General features: G+C 48.7%; 1 protein-coding gene across 6 annotated transcripts in view; it reads left to right on the top strand.

Moving 5' to 3' along the window:
• Positions 1–14,064, top strand: part of LOC138246308 (leukocyte immunoglobulin-like receptor subfamily B member 4A) — a 489,529-nt gene that overhangs the window by 203,804 nt on the left and 271,661 nt on the right. The window lies entirely within an intron of this gene.

Genomic DNA, 14,064 nt, shown 5'->3' on the forward strand with positions numbered 1-14,064 from the left:
GCCCTCTACCTGAACATGGGAAAGGGCTTAACATTTCTCATACAAAATCAGATCAGTCTACTAAAACTTGGCTCTTTTGCTTCCTCCCGCATGACCATGGCATATTTGTGGTACATGAATCTGTGCTAGAGTGACAAGCCCTCGCCCTTCCTAAATCAAACAGACACTCCATAAAATGTGCATATTTCACTTTGTTTATATCTCACTGCACCTAGATCCTAAGACCACTTTCCTGCTGACCCCTAGTGACCCAGTATGTTTTAAAATTGGTACAGTGTACAAGTTGGACCTCCATATCATTCTGTTATTAGAGCATGACAATGTTGTCACGGCCTTGCCTTTCACAGACCGTTTCCAATAACCAATCTACAGATCCAGATTTAGACGTCAACATGGCAGACTGACAGAAAACATTCAGCCAGCTACAACCACTCAGAGTTGCATAACTTAATGCCAAATATAGCAGAATGCCAGATCCCGTTCTGTAAATTCCAGATGGCAGAGAAAATAAACATACACTCTGTCCTTTCTGAGGGGAAGTGGTGGTATTGGAATCTGTTTAATTTGGAATGTAATGAATGAGGCACTTGTATGCAGATGGATAGAACAATAGAGTGCAATTGGAGGGAGAGGCTGTTCTCAACAGGCCATGTCTCAATTGCTCTTTTGTTGGCCCTTGCCTGTACTGTTAATGTGAATAAATGTTTCCTGTGAATCTTCCTTGAGTGCCAACCTTGTTAATTGCATCACTGGTGAGGAGAATTGGATTGACATTTTTCACAGTCACTCCACAGAGATCTTTGTTGGACCAGCAAGGGAATACTCTACTAACTTCTCCATGAACCTGCAATCCACTTTGCCATTTGACAAGCGGACTCAGGTGAGTATTTCTTTGTTGCCCACCATATTCATTCTGGGAGCTTCAGCAATATGTGGAAGGCTTTGCATTTCCACAAAGTTTCTGCCATTAATTTCTTCATTGATTTATCTAGTTAAGGTGGAGCTTGCCACACTACACAACAAACAGAACAGGATTATCATAAATCTCCTCAACAATATTTTGCATTATGTGAGAGTTAGAAGGTGTGAGTGCACACACCTTTCAAGTGTGAAGGAAGAGGTTAGTGTGCAAACTAATATGCACAGAAGCCCATGGATATGTCCAAGTCTCTCCCAGGTATATGCAGATTGTCAGCAAAGCATACGAAAACCTAAAGGAACTTTCGGTGTGTCTGAAAATCGCACAGGCCTGGTCCAGTTAACTTATTGTTGTCTTCTGCAATACACAGATACATTTTGGGAATGTAATATTAGGTCCACTGTTTTGACTGCAAATGTATCAACCTACAGAGGAAAGTACAGTTTTCAAAACCTTATTTGTCTTATGTTGTCAATTCTAAATTGTTGCCAGGAAGACAAAGGTGAATATTTTTCTTATTTTGGTTTGTAATCACAATTTCCCTGAATTTTCAAAGTAGCACATACATACAGTTCTTTATACTCAAAATGTTTAGCATTCTAATCCTTCAATTGGTCTTTGGTTGGCAGTCAGGTTACCCCCTGTCCAAGCAAGGACCCTCACTCTAGTCAGGGTAAGTCACACTCAATCCAAATTATCCTGTGCCCACCCTCGGTAGCTTGGCACTGAGAGGTCAGGCTTAACTCAGATGGCAATGTGTAAAGTATTTGTGCAATAAATCATACAATAACATAATATAGCACCACACAAATACACCACACAGTGTTTAGAAAAATATATAATATTTATCTGGATATTTGCAGATCAAAACGTTAAAAGATGCAATAAGAAATTGTAAAGATATCACTGGAAAGTGATATAAAGTGTCTTAAGTCTTTAAAAAGCAAACAAAGGGGGTCATTCCAACTTCGGCGGGCGGCAGCCATTCCAACTTTCCCGCTGGGCCGGCGGGCACCCTCCAAAAGAGCGCCCGAAGGCCCAGCGGGAAAGCCCCTGCAACAATGAAGCCGGCTCCGAATGGAGCCGGCGGAGTTGCAGGGGTGCGACGGGTGCAGTGGCACCCGTCGCGATTTTCACTGTCTGCTAAGCAGACAGTGAAAATCTTTGTGGGGCCCACAGGGGCCCCACGACACCCGTTCCCGCCAGCCTGGTTCTGGCAGTGAAAACCGCCAGAAACAGGCTGGCGGGAAGGGGGTCGGAATCCCCATGCAGCGCCGCCATGGAGGATTCCCTGGGCCAGGGGAAAACCGGCGGGAAACCGCCAGTTCCCCTTTTCTGACCGCGGCTTTACCGCCGCGGTCAGAATAGCCCTGGAAGCCCCGCCAGTCTGTTGGCGGTGCTTCCGCTGCCCTGACCGCCAGGGTTGGAATGAGGGCCAAAGTCTCTTTCAAGTACAGAGTACCTGGTTGGAGTGAAAAATCTCCGCAAAGGGCTGCAGAGGAGGAGATGCATGGAAAAATGGTGTGTGCGTCGGTTTCGCCCCTTCACACACAGACTTGCGTCATTATTTTCCACGTGGGGAAGACGTTGCGTTGATTTCCGGTGCGCGGACGGGTCTCCTCTTCGGGTTGCGGGCTTTTCAGACACCCCGGGGTCTGTGCGTGGAATCCTGGTCTTGATGACCGGCTGCGCGGCGTTCCGGTGGGCGATGCATGGAATTTTCTCCCTCACGGCAGGCGCTGCATCGATTTCCCCTCTGGAAGTCGGGCGGCGTTCTCCAGGCGGGCTGTGCGTCGAAGTTCAGGTCGCAACGCAGGCGTTGCATCGATCTTTTCCTCGCGAAGTCGAGCGGCGTCTTTCTGGTTTGGCGTGTGGTGAATTTTTCACCGTGCAACAAGCTGTGCGTCTAATTTTTCATCGCACAAGGAGTTCAGTTGCAAGAGAGAAGTCTTTTTGGTCCTGAGACTTCATGGAACAGGAGGCAAGCTCTAAACAAGCCCTTGGAGAGCACTTCTGCAGCAAAGCAAGAGAGCAGCAAGACAGCAGGGCAACAGCAAGGCAGCAGTCCTTTGTAGAAAGCAGTCAGGTGAGTCCTTTAGGCAGCCAGGCAGTTCTTCTTGTCAGGGTGCAGGTTCTGGTTCAGGTTTCTTCTCCAGGAAGCGTCTGAGGTGGTAGGGCAGAGGCCCTGTATTATACCCAAATGTGCCTTTGAAGTGGGGGAGACTTCAAAGAGTGGCTTAGAAGTGCACCAGGTCCCCTTTCAGTTCAATCCTGTCTGCCAGGGTCCCAGTAGTGGGTGTGGCAGTCCTTTGTGTGAGAGCAGGCCCTCCACCCTCCCAGCCCAGGCAGACCCATTCAAAATGCAGATGTATGCAAGTGAGTCTGAGTACCCTGTGTTTGAGGTGTGTCTGAGTGAATGTACAAGGAGCTGTCAACTAAACCCAGCCAGACGTGGATTGTAAGGCACAGAAAGATTTAAGTGCAGAGAAATGCTCACTTTCTAAAAGTGGCATTTCTAAAAGAGTAATATTAAATCCAACTTCACCAGTCAGCAGGATTTTGTATTACCATTGTGGCCATACTAAATATGACCTTCCTACTCCTTTCAGATCAGCAGCTACCACTTCAACAATGTATGAGGGCAGCCCCAATGCTAGCCTGTGAAGGGATCAGGCCTCACAGCAGTGTAAAAACGAATTTAGGAGTTTTACACTACCAGGACATGTAAACTACACAGGTACATGTCCTGCCTTTTACCCACACAGCACCCTGCCCTAGGGGTTACCCTGGGCACACCTTAGGGGTGACATATGTGGAAAAAGGGGAGTTTTAGGCTTGGCAAGTACTTTTAAATGCCAAGTCGAGTGGTAGTGAAACTGCACACACAGGCCTTGAAATGAGTCTTATAAGTCCCTAGTAATGTGCACTACAGGTGCCTAGGGCCTGTAGATTAAATGCTACTAGTGGATCTGCAGCACTGGTTGTGCCACCCACTCAAGTAGCCCCCTTAACCTTGTCTCAGGCTTGCCATTGCAAGACCTGTGTGTGCAGTTTCACTGCCACCCCAACTTGGCATTTAAAAGTACTTGCCAAGTCTAGGACTCCCCTTTTTCTACATATAAGTCACCCCTAATGTGTGCCCTAGGTAACCCCTAGAGCAGGGTGCTGTGTAGGTAAAAGGCAGGACATGTACCTATGTAGCTATATGTCCTGGTAGTGTAAAACTCCTAAATTTTTACACTACTGTGAGGCCTGCTCCCTTCATAGGCTAACATTGGGGCTGCCCTCATACACTGTTGAAGTGGCAGCTGCTGATCTGAAAGGAGCAGGAAGGTCATATTTAGTATGGACAGAATGGTAATACAAAATCCTGCTGACTGGTGAAGTCGGATTTAATATTACTATTCTAGAAATGCCACTTTTAGAAAGTGAGCATTTCTTTGCACTTAAATCTTTCTGTGCCTTACAATCCACGTCTGGCTGGGCTTGGTTGACAGCTCCTTGTGCATTCACTCAGACACACCCCAAACACAGGGTACTCAGCCTCACTTGCATACATCTGCATTTTGAATGGGTCTTCCTGGGCTGGGAGGGTGGAGGGCCTGCTCTCACACAAAGGACTGCCACACCCCCTACTGGGACCCTGGCAGACAGGATTGAACTGAAAGGGGACCTGGTGCACTTCTTAGCCACTCTTTGAAGTCTCCCCCACTTCAAAGGCACATTTGGGTATAAAACAGGGCCTATGCCCTACCTCATCAGACACTTGCTGGAGAAGAAACCTGAACCAGAAACTACATCCTGCCAAGAAGAACTGCCTGGCTGCTCAAAGGACTCACCTGTCTGCTTTCTACAAAGGACTGCTGCCTTGCTGTTGCCCTGCTGCCTTGCTGAACTCTTCTCTGGCTGTGAAAGTGCTCTCCAAGGGCTTGGATAGAGCTTGCCTCCTGTTCCCTGAAGTCTCAGGACCAAAAAGACTTCTCTTTTTCACTTGGACGCTCCGTGCGCCGAAAATTTCGACGCACAGCTTGTTCCGCGGCGAGAAAAACGCCACACACCGACGCTGATCGACGCGACGCTCTTGGGACGACCGAAAATCTGACGCACGGCTTCGCAAGGACAACGCCGCCCGACCTCTAAAGGAGAAATCGACGCGACGCCTGCCGTGAGATTGTAATTTCGACGCACAGCCCCGCAGACCGACGTCTAGAGGAGAAATCGACGCGACGCCTGCCGTGAGATCGTATTTTTGACGCGCAGCCCCGCAGACCGACGCGAAGCCGGAGAACAAGCAGGAGAATCCACGCACAGACCCGGGACATCTGGTAATCCCCGCGATCCACAGAAAGAGACTGTCCGCGCGCCGGAAAACGACGCACGACTTCCCTGCGTGGAAAATAACGACGCGAGTCCGTGTGTGCTGGGGAGAAATCGCCGCACACATCCTTTTTCCACGCACCTCTTCCTTTGTGGCCCTCTGAGGAGATTTTTCCACTCCAAACCAGGTACTTGTGCTTGAAAGAGACTTTGTTTATATTCTAAAGACTTAAGACACTTGGGCCCGTATTTATACTTTTTTTAGCGTCACATTTGCACCGCTTTTTGACGCAAAACAGCGCAAACCTACAAAATACAATGGTATTTTGCAAGTTTGCGCCGTTTTTGCGTCAAAAAACGACGCAAATGCGGCGCTAAAAAAGTATAAATACGGGCCTTGATATCACTTTTCAGTGATATCTCTACAAATTTCCCATTGCAACTTTACTCTTTTTGACCTACAATTATCCTGATAAATATTATATATATTTTTCTAAACACTGTGTGGTGTATTTTTGTGGTGCTATATGGTGGTATTGTATGATTTATTGCACAAATACTTTACACATTGCCTTCTAAGTTAAGCCTGACTGCTCGTGCCAAGCTACCAGAGGATGGGCACAGGATAATCTTGGATTGTGTGTGACTTACCCTGACTAGAGTGAGGGCTTTTGCTTGGACAGGGGGTAACCTGACTGCCAACCAAAAACCCCATTTCTAACATTGGTGATCAGCGGTGAGGATAGGACTTGTATTTGTGCAGTGACATACAGTAGCTAAGTATTTCACTACCTACCCACAGTTAAAGGTCAACTTGGTTTTTATCTCTTTTTGCAAATCCGTTTTTTTTCCTGACAATTTTCAAAAACTAAATCCTCACTCAACATGTCTCTGACTGGGTCTCAGACAGGGGACTTTGACCTAGTCCAGTTGGATACATATACGGTCAAACAACTAAGAGGATTCTGCAGGGCATTGAGGGTACCCACCCAAGGGGCCTCTAGAAAGGAGGACTTTCAAGTGGCGCTGAGGGCCTGGGCAGAAGCCCATTTAGAGGATGATGAGGAAGAGGAGCCAGAAAATGGCCCATCAGAGGGATTTTCACTATCTGTGGATGGTGTTACCACTGCAATTGTGCCCCCTTCCAGACCAGGGAGCAGTGTCTCTGTGCAAAGCCTGACCGCAGAGGAAAGGAGAGAAGAAAGGGAGTTCCAATTGCAAATGGCAAAACTGAAAATTGAGGCTCAACAGGAGGAGAGAAGGGCAGAAAGAGAAGCCAAGCAAACTGAGGCTGAAAGAGCAGCCAAACAAATTGAAGCTGAAAGAGAAGCCAAACAAGCTGAAGCTAAAAGAGCAACCAAACAGGTGGAGGCTGAGAGAGCTTTGGCTGAAAAGAAACTATTGTTGGCTCATGAACTGAGTCTCAAGGAGCTGGAGATCAAGGCGAGACAGTCTGAATCCAGCAATAATGGTGGCAGCATACTGACAGGACCTGCTGGAGAAAAGAAGGTTCGTATACCCAAAAATGTGGTGCCCAGTTTTGTGGTGGGAGATGACATAGATAAATGGTTAGCTGCTTATGAAGTTGCACTAAGGGCTCATGAGGTTCCTGAAAGGCAATGGGGGGTAGCTATGTGGGGTTATGTACCGCCATTGGGGAGGGATACACTCCTCACATTGGATCCACCTGATCAAAACACATACCAACTTCAGAAAGCCACTTTACTTGCCAAGTTTGGGCTGACCCCTGAGGGATACCGTCAGAGGTTCAGGGACAGCACCAAACAAACCACACAAACATGGGTAGATTTCTTTGATTTCTCCAGTAAGGCACTGAATGGATGGGTGCGGGGCAACAAAGTAGCTGATTATAAAGGTTTATATTACTTGATTCTGAGAGAGCATATGCTTAATACTACTTATACAGAGTTGCGCCAGCACTTAGTGGATAGTAAGCTGACTGATCCCAGGAAGCTTGCTGAGGAGGCGGACCTCTGGGTTAGCACCAGAGTGTCCAAGAAGGTACCTTTGGGGGACTCCCACAAAGGTGGTCAGGGTTCCCAACAGAAGAAAGAGGGGGAGATAAACTTGCAGATAAGGAACTCTCCAAAGGCCCCCAAAAGAATTCCCAGGGAGGGGGTGGCAACCCTTCCTTTTCCAGATTTGGGAAAAAGCCAGGGACATATGACAAGTCAGGGAAATCTAACCCCAAATGCATGGAGTGTTACCAGTATGGTCACTATAAAGGCGACCCCCAGTTCCCCAAGAGGGCACCGTCCACTACTGGACAGGCACCTGGGTTGACTAGTGTAGCGCTCGGGGGGAGATGGACCCAGATAGCTTTGGGGAACAGGTAGAGATTTCCCTAGTGTCCCTGGGAGAAGGAGAAATGGTACCCAAAGCCCACATGCCCAAAAATACTTCCAAGTACCGGCAGTGGGTCACCATTGATGGGCAGAAGGTGGAGGCTCTGCGTGACACAGGAGCCAGTATGACTACTATCAAGAGTCAGCTGGTGTCAACAGAGCAGATAGTCCCTAATACATTCCACCAGGTCATAGTCGCTGACAATCACGAGAGTCACCTACCGGTGGCTCTGGTTCCCTTTGAGTGGGGGGGGGTCTCTGGTACTCTGAAAGTAGCTGTGAGTCCTGCCATGCCTGTAGATTGTCTGTTAGGCAATGATCTTGAGCACACTGCTTGGAAAGAAGTGGAGCTCAAGTCTCACCTGGAGATGTTAGGGTTACCTGAGTGGGTCTGCATGACCACACGGTCCATGGCTGACCAAGAGGGAAGTCAAGGGCATCTGGAGCCTGGAACGATGGCCCAGAGAGCTGCCAAGAGGAGGGACAAGGGGCGCGGGAAACCGGCCCCAGAAGTTCCTGCAGTGGCTGACGGGGCTCCTGAGGAGGAGGCTCCCGAGCCAACTGGGGAAGACATTGCCACCCTAGGTGACTTACCTGAGCTTGCTGGCTGGCAAGTTGAGGGTGGACCCACCAGGGAGGAATTCTGCAAGGCGCAGAAAGAATGTCCCACTCTGGAAGGTTTGAGGAAACAAGCCTCAAACCAGGCAGCAGGTGACGCCTCTGGCGATCACCACCTATATTGGGAGAATGATCTCCTCTACAGTGAGCCTAAGGTTCCGGCCTTTGGGGCAGCACGTATGCTGGTGGTCCCCCAATGTTACCGAACCTTCCTACTGGGTCTGGCTCACGACATTCCCCTGGCAGGACATTTGGGGCAAGGCAAGACCTTTAACAGGCTTGTCACCCACTTTTATTGGCCCAAAATGAGGACACACTCAGATAAGTTCTGCAGATCTTGTCCTACCTGCCAGGCCAGTGGTAAAGCAGGAAAAAGGGTTAAAACCCGCCTGATTCCACTTCCTGTCGTTGGCACCCCCTTTGAAAGGGTGGGCATCGACATTGTTGGTCCCTTGGAACCCAAAACTGCCTTAGGCAACAGGTTCATCCTGGTTTTGGTGGACCATGCCACCCGTTACCCAGAGGCAATCCCTCTGAGGACCGTAACTGCACCGGTGGTGACCAGAACTCTGATGGGGATATTTACCCGTGTGGGATTCCCCAAGGAGATAGTGTCTGACAGAGGCACTAACTTCATGTCTGCATACATGAAGTCTCTGTGGGATGCGTGTGGTGTAACCTACAAGTTCACCACACCCTATTACCCCCAGTCTAATGGTCTTGTGGAGAGATTCAACAAGACCCTGGAAGGCATGATTGGTGGCCTCCCTGAGGCCATGAGGCGTAAGTGGGACGTCCTCTTACCATGCCTTCTCTTTGCTTACAGAGAGGTCCCCCAGAGGGGGGTAGGGTTCAGTCCCTTTGAGCTTCTCTACGAGTACCCTGTCAGGGGACCCTTAAGCATTGTCAAGGAGGGATTGGAGAAAGCTCCAAAGACACCCCCTCAGGACGTGGTCAGCTACATGTTGGCCCTCCGCAACCAGATGACCCGCTTCTGGAAAGAGGCCCAAAGTAACCTTGAGGCCAGTCAAGAGGTAATGAAACACTGGTATGACCAGAAGGCCACCCTGGTAGAGTTTCAACCTGGAGACAAAGTGTGGGTAATGGAGCCAGTAGAGCCCAGAGCTCTCCAGGACCGCTGGTCTGGCCCATTTGAAATAAAGGAGCGGAAAGGGGAGGCCACTTACCTAGTGGACCTCCAAACCCCTAGGAATCCCCTAAGGGTGCTCCATGTGAACCGACTAAAAGCTCATTTTGAGAGGTCGGAGATCAACATGCTTCTGGTCACAGATGAAGGAATGGAAGAGGAGAGTGAACCTCTCCCCGACCTCCTCTCTGCCCAAGAAGGTGATGGGTCAGTAAGCGGGGTCATTCTGTCTGACTCCCTGACTCTAAACCAAAAAGGAGACTGCTATGAGCTGTTGGAGCAGTTCTCCCCCCTGTTCTCCCTTACTCCTGGACTGACCCACCTCTGTGTTCATGATATTGACACCGGTGACAGTCTCCCTGTGAAGAACAAAATTTACAGGTTGTCAGATAAGGTGAAGGCCAGCATCAAGGAGGAGGTCTCCAAGATGTTGACTCTAGGGGTGATCGAGAAATCCAGTAGTCCCTGGGCCAGCCCAGTGGTGTTGGTCCCTAAGGCTACTGCCCCAGGTGCGAAGCCAGAGCTCCGGTTCTGTGTGGACTACCGGGGTCTCAACTCAGTCACACGGACTGATGCTCACCCCATCCCCCGAGCTGATGAGCTCGTTGATAGGCTGGGCGCTGCCAAGTTCCTGAGTACGTTTGATCTTACTTCAGGGTACTGGCAGATCGCCCTGACTGAGGGGGCTAAGGAAAGGTCCGCATTTTCAACCCCTGATGGCCATTACCAGTTCCGGGTGATGCCGTTTGGATTGAAGAATGCCCCCGCTACCTTCCAACGGTTGGTTAACGGGGTCCTAGCTGGCAAGGATGCCTTCTGTGCAGCCTACCTGGATGACATAGCTGTCTACAGTTCCAGCTGGGAGGAACACCTGCTTCACCTCAAGGAGGTGCTTCAGGCCCTGCAACAGGCAGGCCTGACCATCAAGGCTAGTAAGTGCCAGATTGGGCAGGGTTCCGTGGTGTACTTGGGACACCTAGTGGGTGGTGGCAAGGTGCAGCCACTCCAGGCCAAGATTGAAACTATCAAGGCCTGGCAACCACCTCGAACGCAGACTGAGGTGAGAGCCTTTTTAGGCCTCACAGGATATTACCGCAGGTTTGTCAAGGGCTATGGTACCATTGTGTCACCCTTGACAGAACTCACGTCCAAGAAACAACCTAGGTTGGTAAATTGGACAGAGGCTTGTCAGAAAGCCTTTGACGCCCTGAAGGAAGCCATGTGCACGGCCCCCGTGCTCAAGGCCCCTGACTACTCCCAGGAATTTATCATGCAGACGGACGCTTCAGAGCATGGCATAGGGGCAGTTCTAGCACAGCTAAATGAGGAGGGCCTAGACCAACCAGTAGTCTTTATTAGCAGAAGGCTATTACCACGGGAACAGAGGTGGAGTGCTATTGAGAGAGAAGCTTTTGCTGTGGTCTGGGCACTGAAGAAGCTAAGACCCTACCTGTTTGGGACTCACTTCCGGGTTCAGACAGACCACAGGCCCCTCAGATGGCTCATGCAGATGAGGGGTGAGAATCCAAAACTCTTGAGGTGGTCCATTTCCCTACAGGGGATGGACTTTACGGTGGAACATCGCCCAGGGGTTGACCACGCCAATGCTGATGGTCTCTCCAGGTACTTCCGCCTTAGCGATGAGAGCTCCCAGGAGGTCGGGTAGCTCTCCCCACTTTCAGCTGGGGGGGACACATGTTAGACCTGACAGCCTTAGGGTAGTCACCCCTAACTTTTTGCCTGCCTCCCTCCACTTTTTGGATACTGTTTTTGCTGGTTTTTAGACTCTGCGCACTTTACCACTGCTAACCAGTGCTAAAGTGCATATGCTCTCTCCCTTTAAACATGGTAACCTTGGATCATACCTGATTGAACTATTTAATCTACTTATAAGTCCCTAGTAATGTGCACTACAGGTGCCTAGGGCCTGTAGATTAAATGCTACTAGTGGATCTGCAGCACTGGTTGTGCCACCCACTCAAGTAGCCCCCTTAACCTTGTCTCAGGCTTGCCATTGCAAGACCTGTGTGTGCAGTTTCACTGCCACCCCAACTTGTCATTTAAAAGTACTTGCCAAGCCTAGGACTCCCCTTTTTCTACATATGTCACCCCTAATGTGTGTCCTAGGTAACCCCTAGAGCAGGGTGCTGTGTAGGTAAAAGGCAGGACATGTACCTATGTAGCTATATGTCCTGGTAGTGTAAAACTCCTAAATTAGTTTTTACACTACTGTGAGGCCTGCTCCCTTCATAGGCTAACATTGGGGCTGCCCTCATACACTGTTGAAGTGGCAGCTGCTGATCTGAAAGGAGCAGGAAGGTCATATTTAGTATGGCCAGAATGGTAATACAAAATCCTGCTGACTGGTGAAGTCGGATTTAATATTACTATTCTTGAAATGCCACTTTTAGAAAGTGAGCATTTCTTTGCACTTAAATCTTTCTGTGCCTTACAATCCACGTCTGGCTGGGCTTGGTTGACAGCTCCTTGTGCATTCACTCAGACACACCCCAAACACAGGGTACTCAGCCTCACTTGCATACATCTGCATTTTGAATGGGTCTTCCTGGGCTGGGAGGGTGGAGGGCCTGCTCTCACACAAAAGACTGCCACACCCCCTACTGGGACCCTGGCAGACAGGATTGAACTGAAAGGGGACTTGGTGCACTTCTTAGCCACTCTTTGAAGTCTCCCCCACTTCAAAGGCACATTTGGGTATAAAACAGGGCCTATGCCCTACCTCATCAGACACTTGCTGGAGGAGAAACCTGAACCAGAAACTACATCCTGCCAAGAAGAACTGCCTGGCTGCTCAAAGGACTCACCTGTCTGCTTTCTACAAAGGACTGCTGCCTTGCTGTTGCCCTTCTGCCTTGCTGAACTCTTGTCTGGCTGTGAAAGTGCTCTCCAAGGGCTTGGATAGAGCTTGCCTCCTGTTCCCTGAAGTCTCAGGACCAAAAAGACTTCTCTTTTTCACTTGGACGCTCCGCGCGCGAAAATTTCGACGCACAGCTTGTTCCGCGGCGAGAAAAACGCTGCACACCGACGCTGATCGACGCGACGCTCTTGGGACAACCGAAAATCCAACGCGCGGCTTCGCAAGGAGAACGCCTCCCGACCTCTACAGGAGAAATCGACCCGACGCCTGCCGTGAGATCGTAATTTCGACGCGCAGCCCCGCAGACCGTCGTCTAGAGGAGAAATCGACGCGACGCCTGCCGTGAGATTGTATTTTCGACGCGCAGCCCCGCAGACCGACGTGCAGCCGGAGAACAAGCAGGAAAATCCACGCACAGACCTGGGACATCTGGTAATCCCCGCGATCCACAGAAAGAGACTGTCCGCGTGCCAGAAAACGACGCACGACTTCCCCGCGTGGAAAATAACTACGCGAGTCCGTGTGTGCTGGGGAGAAATCGACGCACACATCCTTTTTCCACGCACCTCTTCCTTTGTGGCCCTCTGAAGAGATTTTTCCACTCCAAACCAGGTACTTGTGCTTGAAAGAGACTTTGTTTATATTCTAAAGACTTAAGACACTTGGGCCCGTATTTATACTTTTTTTAGCACCGCATTTGCGCCGCTTTTTGACGCAAAACAGCGCAAACCTACAAAATACAATGGTATTTTGCAAGTTTGCGCCGTTTTTGCGTCAAAAAACGACGCAAATGCGGTGCTAAAAAAGTATAAATAAGGCCTTGATATCACTTTTCAGTGATATCTCTACAAATTTCCCATTGCAACTTTACTCTTTTTGACCTACAATTATCCTGATAAATATTATATATATTTTTCTAAACACTGTGTGGTGTATTTTTGTGGTGCTATATGGTGGTATTGTATGATTTATTGCACAAATACTTTACACATTGCCTTCTAAGTTAAGCCTGACTGCTCGTGCCAAGCTACCAGAGGGTGGGCACAGGATAATCTTGGATTGTGTGTGACTTACCCTGACTAGAGTGAGGGCTTTTGCTTGGACAGGGGGTGACCTGACTGCCAACCAAAAACCCCATTTCTAACAATCAGGTTCCCAGGTATAAGATACATAAGAGAATTTATAGCAAGAAAGATCAGTAGAGGTTGCAGACCATGGCAGATCTTGGCCTAAACACTGCCATTTATATAGCGAACACTATTGAGCAGTCAGAAAAAATTGTAGCGGAAATTAAGGGACCGCACAACACTGAGGTTAATATTTTTAGTTGTCAGCATTGCACGAAGCATTGCACTAAGCACTTGTCAGCATTGATCTGCTGATAAGTAAGGCTTCATAAACATGTTTTACAGGCACGTCACCTTGCTGTTGACACTCCATCCCATAAGAATGTTTTATAAGGTAGTACAAGAGAGATGTCTACTTATTTTTTTAAACAATTTGTATTGCATTTTTAATATCACAGTCTTACATATGTCTCATCTATGAAAGTTACATTAACATTAGTGAAATCAGTATCCCCACCATGCAGTCATAAATAACAAAGTATCACATCAGTATCAGCAGGAGTCCTTGGTTCAGTCCTTACAAACAAGAACAAACAGCAAAATTATAAAAAACAAGTCAAGTGCACTCACACCTTATAACTCCCACATAATGCAGAATATTGTTGAGGAGATTTATGATAATTCTGTTGTGTTTGTTATGTAGTGTGACAAGCTCCACCTAAACTAGATCAATCAATAAAGAAATTAAAATG

The sequence above is a fragment of the Pleurodeles waltl genome, chromosome 7, assembly GCF_031143425.1.
Source record: "Pleurodeles waltl isolate 20211129_DDA chromosome 7, aPleWal1.hap1.20221129, whole genome shotgun sequence".
NCBI classification, from domain to species: Eukaryota; Metazoa; Chordata; class Amphibia; order Caudata; family Salamandridae; genus Pleurodeles; species Pleurodeles waltl.